Source organism: Capsicum annuum, chromosome 3, assembly GCF_002878395.1.
Source record: "Capsicum annuum cultivar UCD-10X-F1 chromosome 3, UCD10Xv1.1, whole genome shotgun sequence".
Lineage (NCBI taxonomy): Eukaryota > Viridiplantae > Streptophyta > Magnoliopsida > Solanales > Solanaceae > Capsicum > Capsicum annuum.
In genome coordinates this window covers 141,751,686-141,764,897 of record NC_061113.1, presented here as the reverse complement: position 1 = coordinate 141,764,897, position 13,212 = coordinate 141,751,686, and positions in this window count along the sequence as shown.

Genomic DNA, 13,212 nt, shown 5'->3' with positions numbered 1-13,212 from the left:
CAGACTCTCAGAACTCATTAGTTGTTCTCCAAATTCAATAAGTGTGAATTTTGACTAAGGTCAGTAGCATTCCTTGGTCATATTATTTCCAGTGATGGCATTAGAGTTGATCCTCAAAATACCAAGGCGGTGAGAAACTGGCCTAGACCCATCTCTCTATCAGATATCTGAAGTTTTTTAGGTTTAGCTGGCTATTACCGTCAATTTTTTAAAGGTTTTTCATCTATTGCATCCCCCATGTCTAGATTGACTCAGAAAAAAGTCTAGTTTCAGTGTTCAGATTCTTATGAGAAGAATTTTCAGGAGTTGAAGACCTTATGAGAAGATTTTTCAGGAGTTGAAGACTCGACTCACCTCAGCCCTAGTTTTGACTCTACCAGATGGTTCAGATGGGTTTGTTGTGTACTGTGATGCATCCAGAGTAGGTTTGGGCTGTGTCCGTATGCAGAGATGTAAATTCATAGCCTACTCCTCCAGACAACTTAAACCCCATGAGAAGAATTATCTGACTCATGATCTCAAGTTAGCAGCTATAGTGTTTGCCTTAAATATTTAGAGGCATTACTTATATGGGGTGCATGTTGATATGTTCACTGGTCACAAAAGCCTTTAGTATCTGTTCTCTCAAATGGATTTGAATTTGTTTCAGAGAAGGTGGTTAGAGTTACTAAAATATTTTGACATGAGTGTTCTGTATCATCCGAGCAAAGCCAATGTAGAGGTTGATGCTCTCAGTAGACTGTCTATGGGTAATGTTGTTGATGTTGACGACAGTAAGAAGAAGTTAGTTTAGGAAGTTCATCATCTTACCTGACTAGGTGTCCGCTTAGTCGATTCAGCAGAAGGTAGTGTATGGGTTCAGAATAGTTTTGAATCCTCTCTAGTTTCTGAGGTGAAGGAAAAATAGGATAGAGATCCCAGTCTTGTTAAGCTGAAAAATTCAGTCAGAGATCAGAAAGTAGAGGTTTTCTCCCAAGGAGGAGATGGTGTGTTGCATTGCCAGGGTCATTTATGTGTGCCAGGTGTAGATGGATTGAGGCAACAAATTCTTGCAGAAGCACATGGTGCGCATTACCGATTCATCCAGAGGCCACTAAAATGTACCATAATTTGAGGAAGATCTATTAGTAGATTGGGATGAAGAGGGATATTGCAGAATTTGTAGCTAAATGCTCTACATGTCAGCAAGTTAAGATTGAGCACCAGAATCCTAATGGGTCCATGCAGAAGTTCAGTATTCCTATATGGAAATAGGAAGACTTGAACATAGACTTTGTGATGGGTTTGCCTCGTACTCGTTGTCATCATGATTCTATTTGGGTTATCATACACAGGATGACCAAATCAGCTCATTTCTTATATGAATAATGCATGCTCCGGGTACATGATAAAAATGCAAAATATTTTCTCTTACTCACATATTTCCAAGGTAACAAGGTAGCCTTTAGAAAGGGACAAAAAGGGTTGAAGCATATAAAAAACTCAACTTTTGAAACCTGGTTCTAAATGAAAGAGTCATGAAAGTCCTGTTTCATGATTTGTCCAACACAAAATTCAGTGAAGCAATGCTCAAAGTGATAAAAAAATCAAGAAGAATGTCAGAATATTTTATCTTTAGTACTGAAGGCTCGATCACAACAATTGGGAAAACTATGAAACAGGAACCTGGTTCGTACAATTTTACAGAAAGATAATGAAAAAAATTGATCTTGTGAATGACAATATCAATGATTATGATCTTGAAAAGCAGGTTAACAAAGAAGGATTTGATATAGCTGAAAATGATTATAAGGATCATGAATGATCAATGCTGCCAGAACCTGGTTCCCAAGAAGTTCTTGAAAATGATCAAGTTCATAGTTCAGTGGTGATCCTCATATCAATGAGAAGGTACATGATATAGGGGGAACAATTAGTGAGAATATGCATGGTGAACAGAAAAAAGGGGGAGTTATTGGATAATTAAAGGGTTCAATGCAATGTGAACCTTGTTTCTCTTTGCCTTGAGCTTGGTCTTATCAAGAAGCATTGACGCATCATCATTACTTCCTTAATAATTGGATAGTAAGTGAAAAAATTTATGCTAGATTGGATATACAATGTATATCTAATAACTCAGTCTCGTACTATTACAGGTACACACCTCAGACACATCTTTGATAGCGGCTAAAAGGTTTGTGGATAATACCCCTACTTTCTTACAAATTGCATTACAAAATCGAGGAGGAACTTACAAAGGGGGAACCTAGATCCTTATTTATAGTCATATATGTATCATCCCTTTCAATCCATATATTTTTTGAGTATGTGTAAAACTTAAGCACCGGTTAACCTGATCCATCCTTAAAAAGCCAATTCTTTCAAGAAAAACACCAAGATTTTTCTTATATTAAGCATCCTTCAATCCCATAATACTTTGAAAAATAGGACCTCCGTCTTAAAATCATCCTAGCTTATATTCGGGGGAAACTTTGTCCCTTTCTTTATGTGTCTTCATTGTCGTAACCACCTCCTTCATCTGAACTAGGTTTACAAATCCCAAATCATGACCTCACCTTTCCAATTGTAACTAATTATTTCTTAAGGAGACAACTTTCTTGGAACAAACTACTATTAGTTACCTTATTAGTGCTAAATCCATCATTATTGCATTAAGTTTGATGAGTTCCTTAACCATATATATTCTTTCTCAATTGGGGTTTGAAATTTATCAAGAAGAAGTTATCTGATAAAAATACCGAGGAGGAGTAAGATCTTTGTCCATCTGAACCAGGTTCTAAGAAAAAGTTAGATCTCATCACTCAATTGTTATTTCACCTACATCTTGCAAATGCACAGTCTACTTGAAGCTAAAAATAATTAGCTAAAGATGGAGCGCATGAATGCTTAGCATAAAGTATTGTGAAAAAAAATGCACAATGATTTGGAAAAACATCCACCTCTTATTTCTCAACCTTAGTAATCCTGCTACTAGTATATATCCTCGAGTTCCTTTGCCTCCAATTTTTCTTATGGTGCTTATGTTCTATCTCATTGACACGACCTAAACCGGGGTTATGTCGTAATGGGCATCTTAAGTCCAACTGAGACTGGGAACCACCCCCAATACCCAATCCAACCAACCAACATATACCCTGAGTTAGATGAATTCCAAGCATATAACAAGATAATACATTTGGAGTTATAAGGACTTTAGGATAAGCCTACTTCCTTGACTAACCCCAACCAAGCCAATCCATCCAATAACCTTCCAACCAAACCAATAGCGTAACCCAATATGTACAAATATATATATGTATATATCATAGCCATTCCATATCCAAGTCCACAGTTGTCCATACAAGGCCTCTAAACTAGAAAAAAGAGTATCTAGTCAGGACATGCCCCCTAACATAGCCAAAAACCAAAGTTTAAGAAAAGATAAAAGTATGTAAAGTAATCCATCACTTGAAATGGATGCCTTCCAAACTATGGAAGCTCACCACTTCAATCCAACACCGACTATTTCTAAATTCGGTCAATGAGTAGGAGGAGTAATATGATCGATTCCTATATCATGTGCGGATACATCCGCCCAAAGATGAGTTAGCGGGTGAATGTTAGCAAGTACTCAGGATAAGAATAAGATAATGCCAACCTTTAAAACCACACAAATAACCATATGCATTCACAAAAATACATATATATATATATAATCCATTACGGGAAAGGGGACCGATTTTAGCATTCCTTTAAAACCATTAACCTGGGTATGTGTAGCTTAACCATCCTAAAACCACCCACGGGCTATATGGGTCCAGTGTCACCCCCTGAACGGGCTATATGGGTCCAGTGTTACCCCCTGAATTGGAGATACTACAGGAGTAGGGGATTCCTAAGTACCCTTCACTCTCCATGATACATATATACAAGTATACTTAGGGGATTCTCATGTACCTGTAATACCCCAAACTTTCTTTAAATCAAATCTAGTATCCAGAAGAGTTAGTGATGACTTTCTAAATAATTAATGTTTAAATCAGATAGAATTTCCCTAATTTAGACTTTTTATCATGTGGTAAATTAAATTATCTTTCCAACGATACCAATTTTGTCCAAATCCGATATCAGAGTAAAATATTATGGACGTTTTATAGAGAACTGTCGGAACTGTCCAAAAGTGATGGTTAGGCCGATGGACCGTCGAGCTAACGATGAACCTTCACCCAAGCTGTTGCGACCAAGGTAGTGAACCCAACTTCTGGTCAAGTATGATGGTCAGGACCGATGGACCGTCGAGCCAGTGAATGACCGTCTCCTAAACTGTCGCAGACGAGGCAGAAAGTTCAAGTTCTGGACAAATGTGACGGTCAGGACCGACGGACCATCAAGCCAGCGATAGACCGTTGCCCAAGCCGTTGCGACTTCCGATCAGCAATTTTAAGCCATTTTTAAAAGGGTATTTGGGTTTTTTTTTCACCCGTTTTGACCCCTAATTATACCAGACCAGAGCTCATAACTTCATTATTCATCCACAACACCAAATTAGGATTTCTCTCAAATATCAATCCCCAAGAACAATAAACCCTAGGTGTATAATCCTAAGGCAATAAAATTTAAGCTTTCCTCCGCCAATCTTCAAGTAATCATCAACCCAGGTATGTCAAGTGTTGATTCATGGATCCCTTTCACCCATGAAGCTCAAGAATCTCTTTTCAAATTCCAAAGATTGTGTATTTATAAATGTTCATGATTTAGTTGAATTGACATTCATGTCCATGTTGTTGTTGGGTTTTGATTCATGTTTTAAATTACATATTCCAATGATTGATCCTAGTATGTGATGATTTGCATAATATTAATGATAAACCCTTCAAATTGAAAATTTATTTATGCAACCATGATAATTAGATGCATTGATGATGGTATCACCAAAGTATTCTCCCCATATGTTTGATTAAATGCCTATGTGAAGGGAAAAGTGCCATTGTAGTATGATAGTATGAAATCTCCATTCATGTATAAGTTAATACATGTCAAGTGTTTGATAAAATGTCTTAGTCAATGAATTATGGATATATGTGTAGCCATTGTTGTTTTTTCAAACTTGTGACATGAATTACTTTTATGCTATCGAGTCCTGGGAGTATTTATACTTGACAATTTAGTTGTGTACCTAGATCTAGTGTCAGTTTTCAAGATACTCTCAGTTAACCCATGTTCAGTAGAATTCAGTTAGTCTCATGACTCAGGAAAACTCAGTAATCTCAGTAATATTTCGTCAGTCAACGAAACTCAGTGAACTCAGTCTAGTTAGTTCAGTATAATTAATTCAGTATCTAATCAGATGGTAGTAGGATTAAGCACCGAGTGAGCCCAAGGATGGGAACTCACATGCGAGTAGAGGGTATGATTCTTAGAAGTAATCCTTGCGCTCCAGAACTACGTAGTTAGCATAGGTTGAGACATCTAACCTGTTAGATGAGGATTGATGAGGTGACTTAACCTGTTATATGAGGGTCCCACCGTTCTTCTTAGAGTACCTGTTAGATGAGGGATTAATCACAACTTGTCCTTACCAGTGGCTCTATATTGACACTCTTCCAATTAGGGTTACAAATTGGACCCCAACTCAATTATATTATCTCATTTGGGGCATGCCAGTTAGATGACTACTTCCCACAGTTACAGTCTCAGTCTCAGTAATAGAACTCAGACAGTTCTATAGAATTCAGGACTTTCAGATACAGTCACTCACCTCAGTACGGAACTCTGCTAGTTCCATCAGAACCTAGACTGTTGGACACAGTCGCTCAATATTAGTTATATCAGTTATCAGAAATCCATGTTATCAGTATTCAAACTCAGTAATTAGTGTTGTCACAATATAATTTACAGTTATGTATTCATGCATGTATTTTCACGTTCATGTTACTTAGTCAGTTAGTATTGTTCATGCATATAAACCCTTGCATTCAGCCTACCTCACTTGCATACTAGTATATTCAATCGTACTAACGCATACTTTTCTTTTACGCTATGGTAATTTATACCATAGTTTAATGCACAAGGTCCAGAGAATCCTTAGTAGATCAGCCGTTCAGCAGACAGATTAGCAGTGAGTCCTCGTCATTCGAGGATGTTATTATTTGATTATTTCATTCTTTTAGTACTTAGTTTATTTCAGTAGTTGGAGTTAGTTGGGGACATGTCCCATCAACTCCTTATTCAGACAGTTTAGAGGCTTTCAGACTAGCATGCTCAGACAGTCATTTCAGTTATTTTGGTATTGATATACCATATCTCCAGATGTTATGTTTTATCAAATATTTGAACCTTATGGCCTTTCAGCCTTTTATTCCGCATTTGTACAATGTATTATGCAGTGCTCAGGTGCAGATATTAGTCATGGGTTAGCTTGTGGTCCTTCAGGGTCATGAGCACTGTGTAGCATTCTGGGTACCAGATTTGGGGCGTTACAGTACCCCATAAGTATATTAGGAGGTCGTTATGACCTATCCTCAAGTAGGTAAATATAAGTTTCTAGTATTCATCCATTGGACTCACACCTTCACGATTAGCTATCATAACCCGCCATTATTGCCCAATTAAAAACCATTACCACACAACCAAACCACCAATTCCATTTATTATTAACCAAGGCTATCGTTAATGGTATTGTCATACCAACTATAGCTTGCAAGCAATGTTTTTAGCCAACCTTAGGGGATTCCCATGTGCCCCATAGGTTACATTATTAAGTTTACTTGGGGGATTCCCATGTACCCCGCAAGTATATCATTATTAGGCTTACTTAGGGGATTCCCACATACCCTACAAGTGTTTCATCATTAAGTTTGCTTGGGGGATTCCTATGTACCCCACAAGTCGTTCATGATTCAATCCAATTTCATTATTACATTCACTTAGGGAAATTCTGTGTACCCCGCAAGTTTTTCAATTAAGCCATAACCATAACCACCAAGACCTTACAATTTAACCATTCCAAACCATTCATACCATTCAAACCATTTAAATCCCATCTAAACCAATTTAGGGTTCTATAACCAAATCATACTATGCAATAGTTTCAATGAAAGTTCATCAATATAGTAAAAACATTCGCATAGGACTTTTATCAAATATGTTGAGGGCATACCTTGACCAATACCAAAACCAAAGCAAAAACTATCAAATTTAGGGTTACCCATGAACTATTTGTTAAACCACAACCAATAAGCACCCATATTTGCAAGCCATCACCAAAAACAAGTGAAGGCATAGTTTAAACCAAGAGTAAACAATACTTATCTATATGCATCAAAACCCTCAACATTGGTTTTTAAACCACCATTTATTAACCACAATCAATGTTTAAAACACATTAAAACATGCCTTTTGTTGGAACTAAAAATGTGGGGGAGTAACATGCCTTATATAAGATAATTCATGGAACAAACTTGACCCCTTTAGCCTCTAGATGAACACTTGTAGAAACCCGAGCATTTAATCTTCAAAAGAGAGTTAGAGAGTGTTTTTGGATTGTTTTAATCTTCCAATGAGTGTTATTAGAGGCCACAACATGATATATAATGTCGGGACATAAAGGTTTTGGGATGGTAAATGTCCAGACTACCCTCAGCTTAAAGGCTGAAAAACACACACGGGAGGGTACGACCCACCCACCCTAAACCGTACCCTAGGGTGCGAGTGGCACCCTTACTTGTACCCTAAATCTCCCCTTAGACCCCCATATTAATCAAATTATGACCATACAATACCAAGTTGTATCATAGAATATAAGTAGTACCCTTGGAGTTATACCTTGGTCAGAATCTTGAAGACCATACTTAAGACATCATATGACTTGGCAACATATAACTCGTACACTATCATACAATTGGTATGTTGCCTAGTCATACCTAGGGAAAAGACTAACCCATACAGACTGTCTAACATAAAAGAGAGGGAGTACTAAACTATATCATAGCATATGACAAGTATGCTCAAATCGTACCTTGTCCAGAATGTCCAAAACTCAAGAAATTTTGCAAGGTAAAAAGTTTAGGGTGTTTCATTCTCCCATGATTAGGATCATTCATCCTCGAATGATGAGTAAAGCCAAGGAAAAGCACGAGACAACACATTAACACACATCAAACTTTTCTCCAACCAAATTAGAAAACAAAGACATAAATTAAGATGATGAGATCATCACATACCCTAAGCATGATTTAAACCCCAACACTGTCATTTCAACCTTGAACTAAGTTAGAAAACAAAAATGCCAGGAAATCCAACCCTTCCTTCAACGAAGTTAGAAAACAAAGATATGACCAAGAAAACATACCTTATGCATAAATTTTTGGAACGAAGAACCAACGCAGATACTTGGACTCCATGTCCTCTTATGTATCCCAAATGGCTTTCTCAGAATTTTGGTTCCACCATAGCACCTTCACCGAAGTCACGCAGTTTTGTTCGCAACTGAAGAACTTACCAACCCAAGATCCTCACTGGGACCTCCTTATAGGACAAAGAATCTGAGGTATCAATACCACCCAAAGTACCCAACCAATAAGGACCATCCACACCTTACCCCAACATAAATACATGGAATACCGGATGAATGGAACTCATGCTAGAGGGCAAGTACAATTCATCTTAGAATTTCCCAAAGAAATATTTCCAAGAGAGCCAAAGTCTAGATATACACCACTTCCATGTTCAAGCCTATCCAGAGAGCTAAGAAAAGTTAACTTAGGCCATGGGACTCTATTCCCGACATCCACCCAAAACAATATTCCGTTTTCACCAAGATTTTTAAGTACCCAATACAACAATTCGTATATCTATCAACCACAACATTCAAGCCTACTTCCTCTATTCGAGTGGTACTGCCTATCCTTCCAAGGGTTTAGTAACCTTTATCATTTTCACAAAGATTTTTCACCACCTACTCCTCTTTTAACCATTACTCATGACCACAACCTTACCTTACCCTTTTCTTCTTTTTCGTAACCTTAGTTCTAGTAGTCACCCCAGAATTCCTTCACTTAATACTTCTACTCTACCACATTTCAAACCATCACCTAATTTCCATTCTACTACCACCTTATTACATGAAGGTCACTCAAGGAGCTAGAGCACAAGCATCAACAATGAGGTAGTTACTTCCCGATTAAAACTTCTAGTTATTGTACTACCCAAGGTGAGATCTAAGAAATGATACACGGCACCATAGGCACGAGGGACTTCATAGAAACTACCTAGGTGACAAATGAAGAATCATCCCAACACAACACACCATAGTAGTAGTCCTTAGGACTAGATACCAAAAGAAACACGACTGCATATACCACAGGTAATGTAACATAAGGTCAAGATTTGTATCCAGGGAATAAGGCGAATGCAAAATTCAAACCTTAGCCATAAGCACTATCAGAATACGTGCAACACTAGAAGAGTGCCCTCAAATAAAGATAGGAGAGAATTACTAGAATATGCACCCCGGCCTTTCTTAGAAGTCCACCGTTAGGAGAAGATTTTTGATTAACCATCAACATTCATCTTACTATACTTATAAGCACAACACCCTGATCTAAATGGTATCACCAAGGATGATCACTGGGGATGCTTAGTTCTCCTGTACCTAGAACCTCATCCATCCAAATATTACCTATAGTCTAGCATAGTCATACAAACTCTATGCTCTACACTAACCAATGACCTAACCACCAATCCACCAGTTCAACCCAAATCCCCCGGCCTATATGTCACAACGTTCCTATTATTGCATTCCCCAAGCCATCAACTTCATCCCTTTCATACATCTTATCCAACCTACCAAATCTACCTTTATAATTCTCATATTGCTAAGCCCGAGCTAAGATGCTTCCTTCATTAACATCATTATCTAAGATTCACACTTAATGTCTATCAACCACCATGCACTAATAACAAAGCAACCTACATAGAATATGCAGGTGTGGTCCACCCCACAAGGAGTTACTCTAACATGTCACTTGTGTATATAACATGCTTAGTGTAGAAACTTGCATCCTGTGTAGTCATTGTAGTACTATCTTAAGTGTCTTGCTTGTAGTAGAAGTGTAGAGTCTCCTCAGCTTATGATTCTTAGAGTAAAGAGCTATTTGAGGAAAAACAAGGCTTTAATTATGGGGTCGTGATGTTGGGTGTATTTATGCACTTTAGTGTCATTATCCTAGCCTATTTAGCCTTATTTTAAGGACGATTCATGTGATTTATGTGTTGATATTGTTATAAATAAGAATATAAGTGTTTAAGTGAGGGATTACAATGTATAAAGGTGTTTTCCAACAAGTTTGGGTTTAATTGGATCATTTAGAGTCTAGACGAGAAAACTAATTTTACTAGCTTGAGCTTGGTGTTGTTCTAGTCTATCTCGATGGATTCTAATCTATTAATTGAGTTCCAAATGATTTAAATGTGTAACTTTGTGTGTGGCAACTTGTTTGTAATGTACAAAGTTCAATTGGATTAAGTCAAGAGTTGGAACAATAAGTTGAAGATCAATGCGAACTAGCCTACCTTTAGCTCGTGTTTTTGGTTCATCATCATGGATTGTTGTTGATCTGAGCTCTAATATTTGGTGTTTGATCATGTAGGATACTTGAGGAGTTAAAGTTGATGGTAATTTGATGTTGAAAAAGCTAGAATTAAAGGTAAAATAACACCACGAAGCAAGGATAGACTGAACACTTAGACGAAATATTAGAGGCTATTTCCAGTGAACCAACGTGTTTGCCCTGCAACGCACCACTCCCTTGACGAGATTTTCAACGCGGCGTGTTGGTCTTGCCATGCGAAATTCAAGGATCCACATTGCTTAGTCCACGATATATGCTAGGCGACGTGGTGGTTATTCCCTAAACGGCTTGGATGACATCTACTATAAATATAACATTGTGCACGTCATGTAGAAACTTTTGTAACGTCTTGGACGAATTGGGAGGTTGTTGCACTTTATTTTTTAGGTTTTATTATTCTTAATTTAGCTTTCAATTAGATTATAACATGTATTTAACCCGTTGGATCATGATTATGTCAATTAGTAGCTAAAAACTCCCTTTCCGGGGTTAAAACCAAGAACATGACTATTATCGTTTTGAATTGATTTTGTTTTATTTGCTTATAATATTTGGTTGTATGTTCATCCTTGTTCTAATTATTTTAAGGATTTTGCAACCTTAGAATATATCAATTGTCGGTCTTGTGATCTCAGATTGTATATAGTTTTGTTAATTTGGAGGTAATATTTTGTCAGCATGAATTTTTAAATTGATTTTGAAATTTGAGATCTACTGCTTATGGGATTACACTGAATATGTTTCTTGTTGTTATATTGAAATTTGAATCCTATTACAGGTTTTAAGAAGTTTTAAAAGTCTACAGGTTTGTTTACTTTTTTGGTTGTTTTGTATTTTTTTTAAAATTTTTATTTGTTAAAAAATTTAGTAAAAGAATTAAAACATATTTTTATTCTTGAAATTCTACATATCCACACACATGCATATATAATTTGTTGGTCTTAATTTTATTGGTGTTGAAATATTGTATCATTATTGATAGGGATATTAATGGAATAAGAGCATGTAAATGACAAATTAGGATGGATTTTGATCAAGCTAAGGTGCAATTGAAGACCACAAAAGAAGAGATAGAAGACTATGTTGCTTTGCACTCAAACAAGATAGTGTCTCAAAAGAATTATATATTGTGACTATTTCTGAAAGAGATTGTAAAATACAATATACGTATTTGACAATTGTTTTAGAACCTCAAAAATGAGTTGTAGCTACATTATGTAACTTTTCTTGTTTGCAAAGCTTGTAAAAAAATCTTTAATTTTTAATAGCGGAATTGTTTTTGTTTTAATTTTCGCAACATTACATAAATTCTTGTTATTAATAATATTTATGAAAATATTCTTCAATATGTAGCGATGAATTTTTATAGTTGCGGCTAAACCTCCATAATTGTAAAAAATATGGTGTATATTTTACTTTTCCTAGCAAATTAAAAAGTGACTATAATTTATATATTTCGTGAAAAAATGAATAAATTCTTAGCCATGTCGAAATTTTTTTGTGGCAAATACTTCATTTTATAGTTATAGATTTTCCAACTTGTAGCTAAATGCAAGTATTTATTGTCACCGGACTAAAATGTATGATAGCCACAAATTTTAAATTTTCAATGCAAAGATATCAAATATTTTTCCACAATAGAACATATTATGGGTATAATATAAAAGAAATTGCTACAATTTCTATTTGTCGTGGCAAACAGTAAAATTTATTTGTTATAAGTTTATGTTTCGCAGCAAGATTTTTTAACCACCACAGCTACAACATAATTTTTTTATAGCTGTAAGTATTTGTCCTTAGTCACATACCATGTAAAGTCTATACTAACTTTTAGTTACGTCACTTCTTGTTGCGAATGCTTCGAAAAGAAAAAAATGTGGCTAAACTATTTAATCATGGAACTTTTCATATTGAGCTATAACATATTATGTAACTATAGATGCAGATTGTTGTAGTGGCGCGCGCGCACACACACACATATATTATCAACAGAAGTTTCAAGTGGTCGATGGATCATCACTTTTACGTTTGTAATGATTTACTTCTTTCTCTTGCTGTCAGAGACTAAGAGAGGCGCATTAATTTGAACCATATCTGTGGTATGCTTATTTTCTTCTTTTATTTCCCCTATATCTAAAGTTTTTCCTTGTTTTTAAAGTCAAATTTTTACAAAATCATTGATTACATTCTTATTACGTAGTTAAAATTTTTAAAAATTTGATACTATTTAAATTTTTCTTATTCTAACGTTTTTATATTTATTTCTAGATTTTTCAAATCTTCTAAAAATCAAAATTTAGTTGATTTAGAATTCTTAAACTAATGGGAAAAGTATTAGTTGTCATTAATTCTGATGACTTCTAATAAGAAAAAGTTTTACCATAAATATATTTATTAATTTTTAATTTTTAAATATTAGAAAAAATAATGAAAAGACTTTGTCTAAAACAAACACTTTTAATGAAGGGCAAAAAGTTCAAACAACATTTCTAAGACCCTTCACACTTTTAATATAGTTTAGAATAATTATAGATTATAGATTATAGATATAGACAACAACAACAAACCCAGTGTATTCCCACTTAGTGGGGTCTGGGGGGGG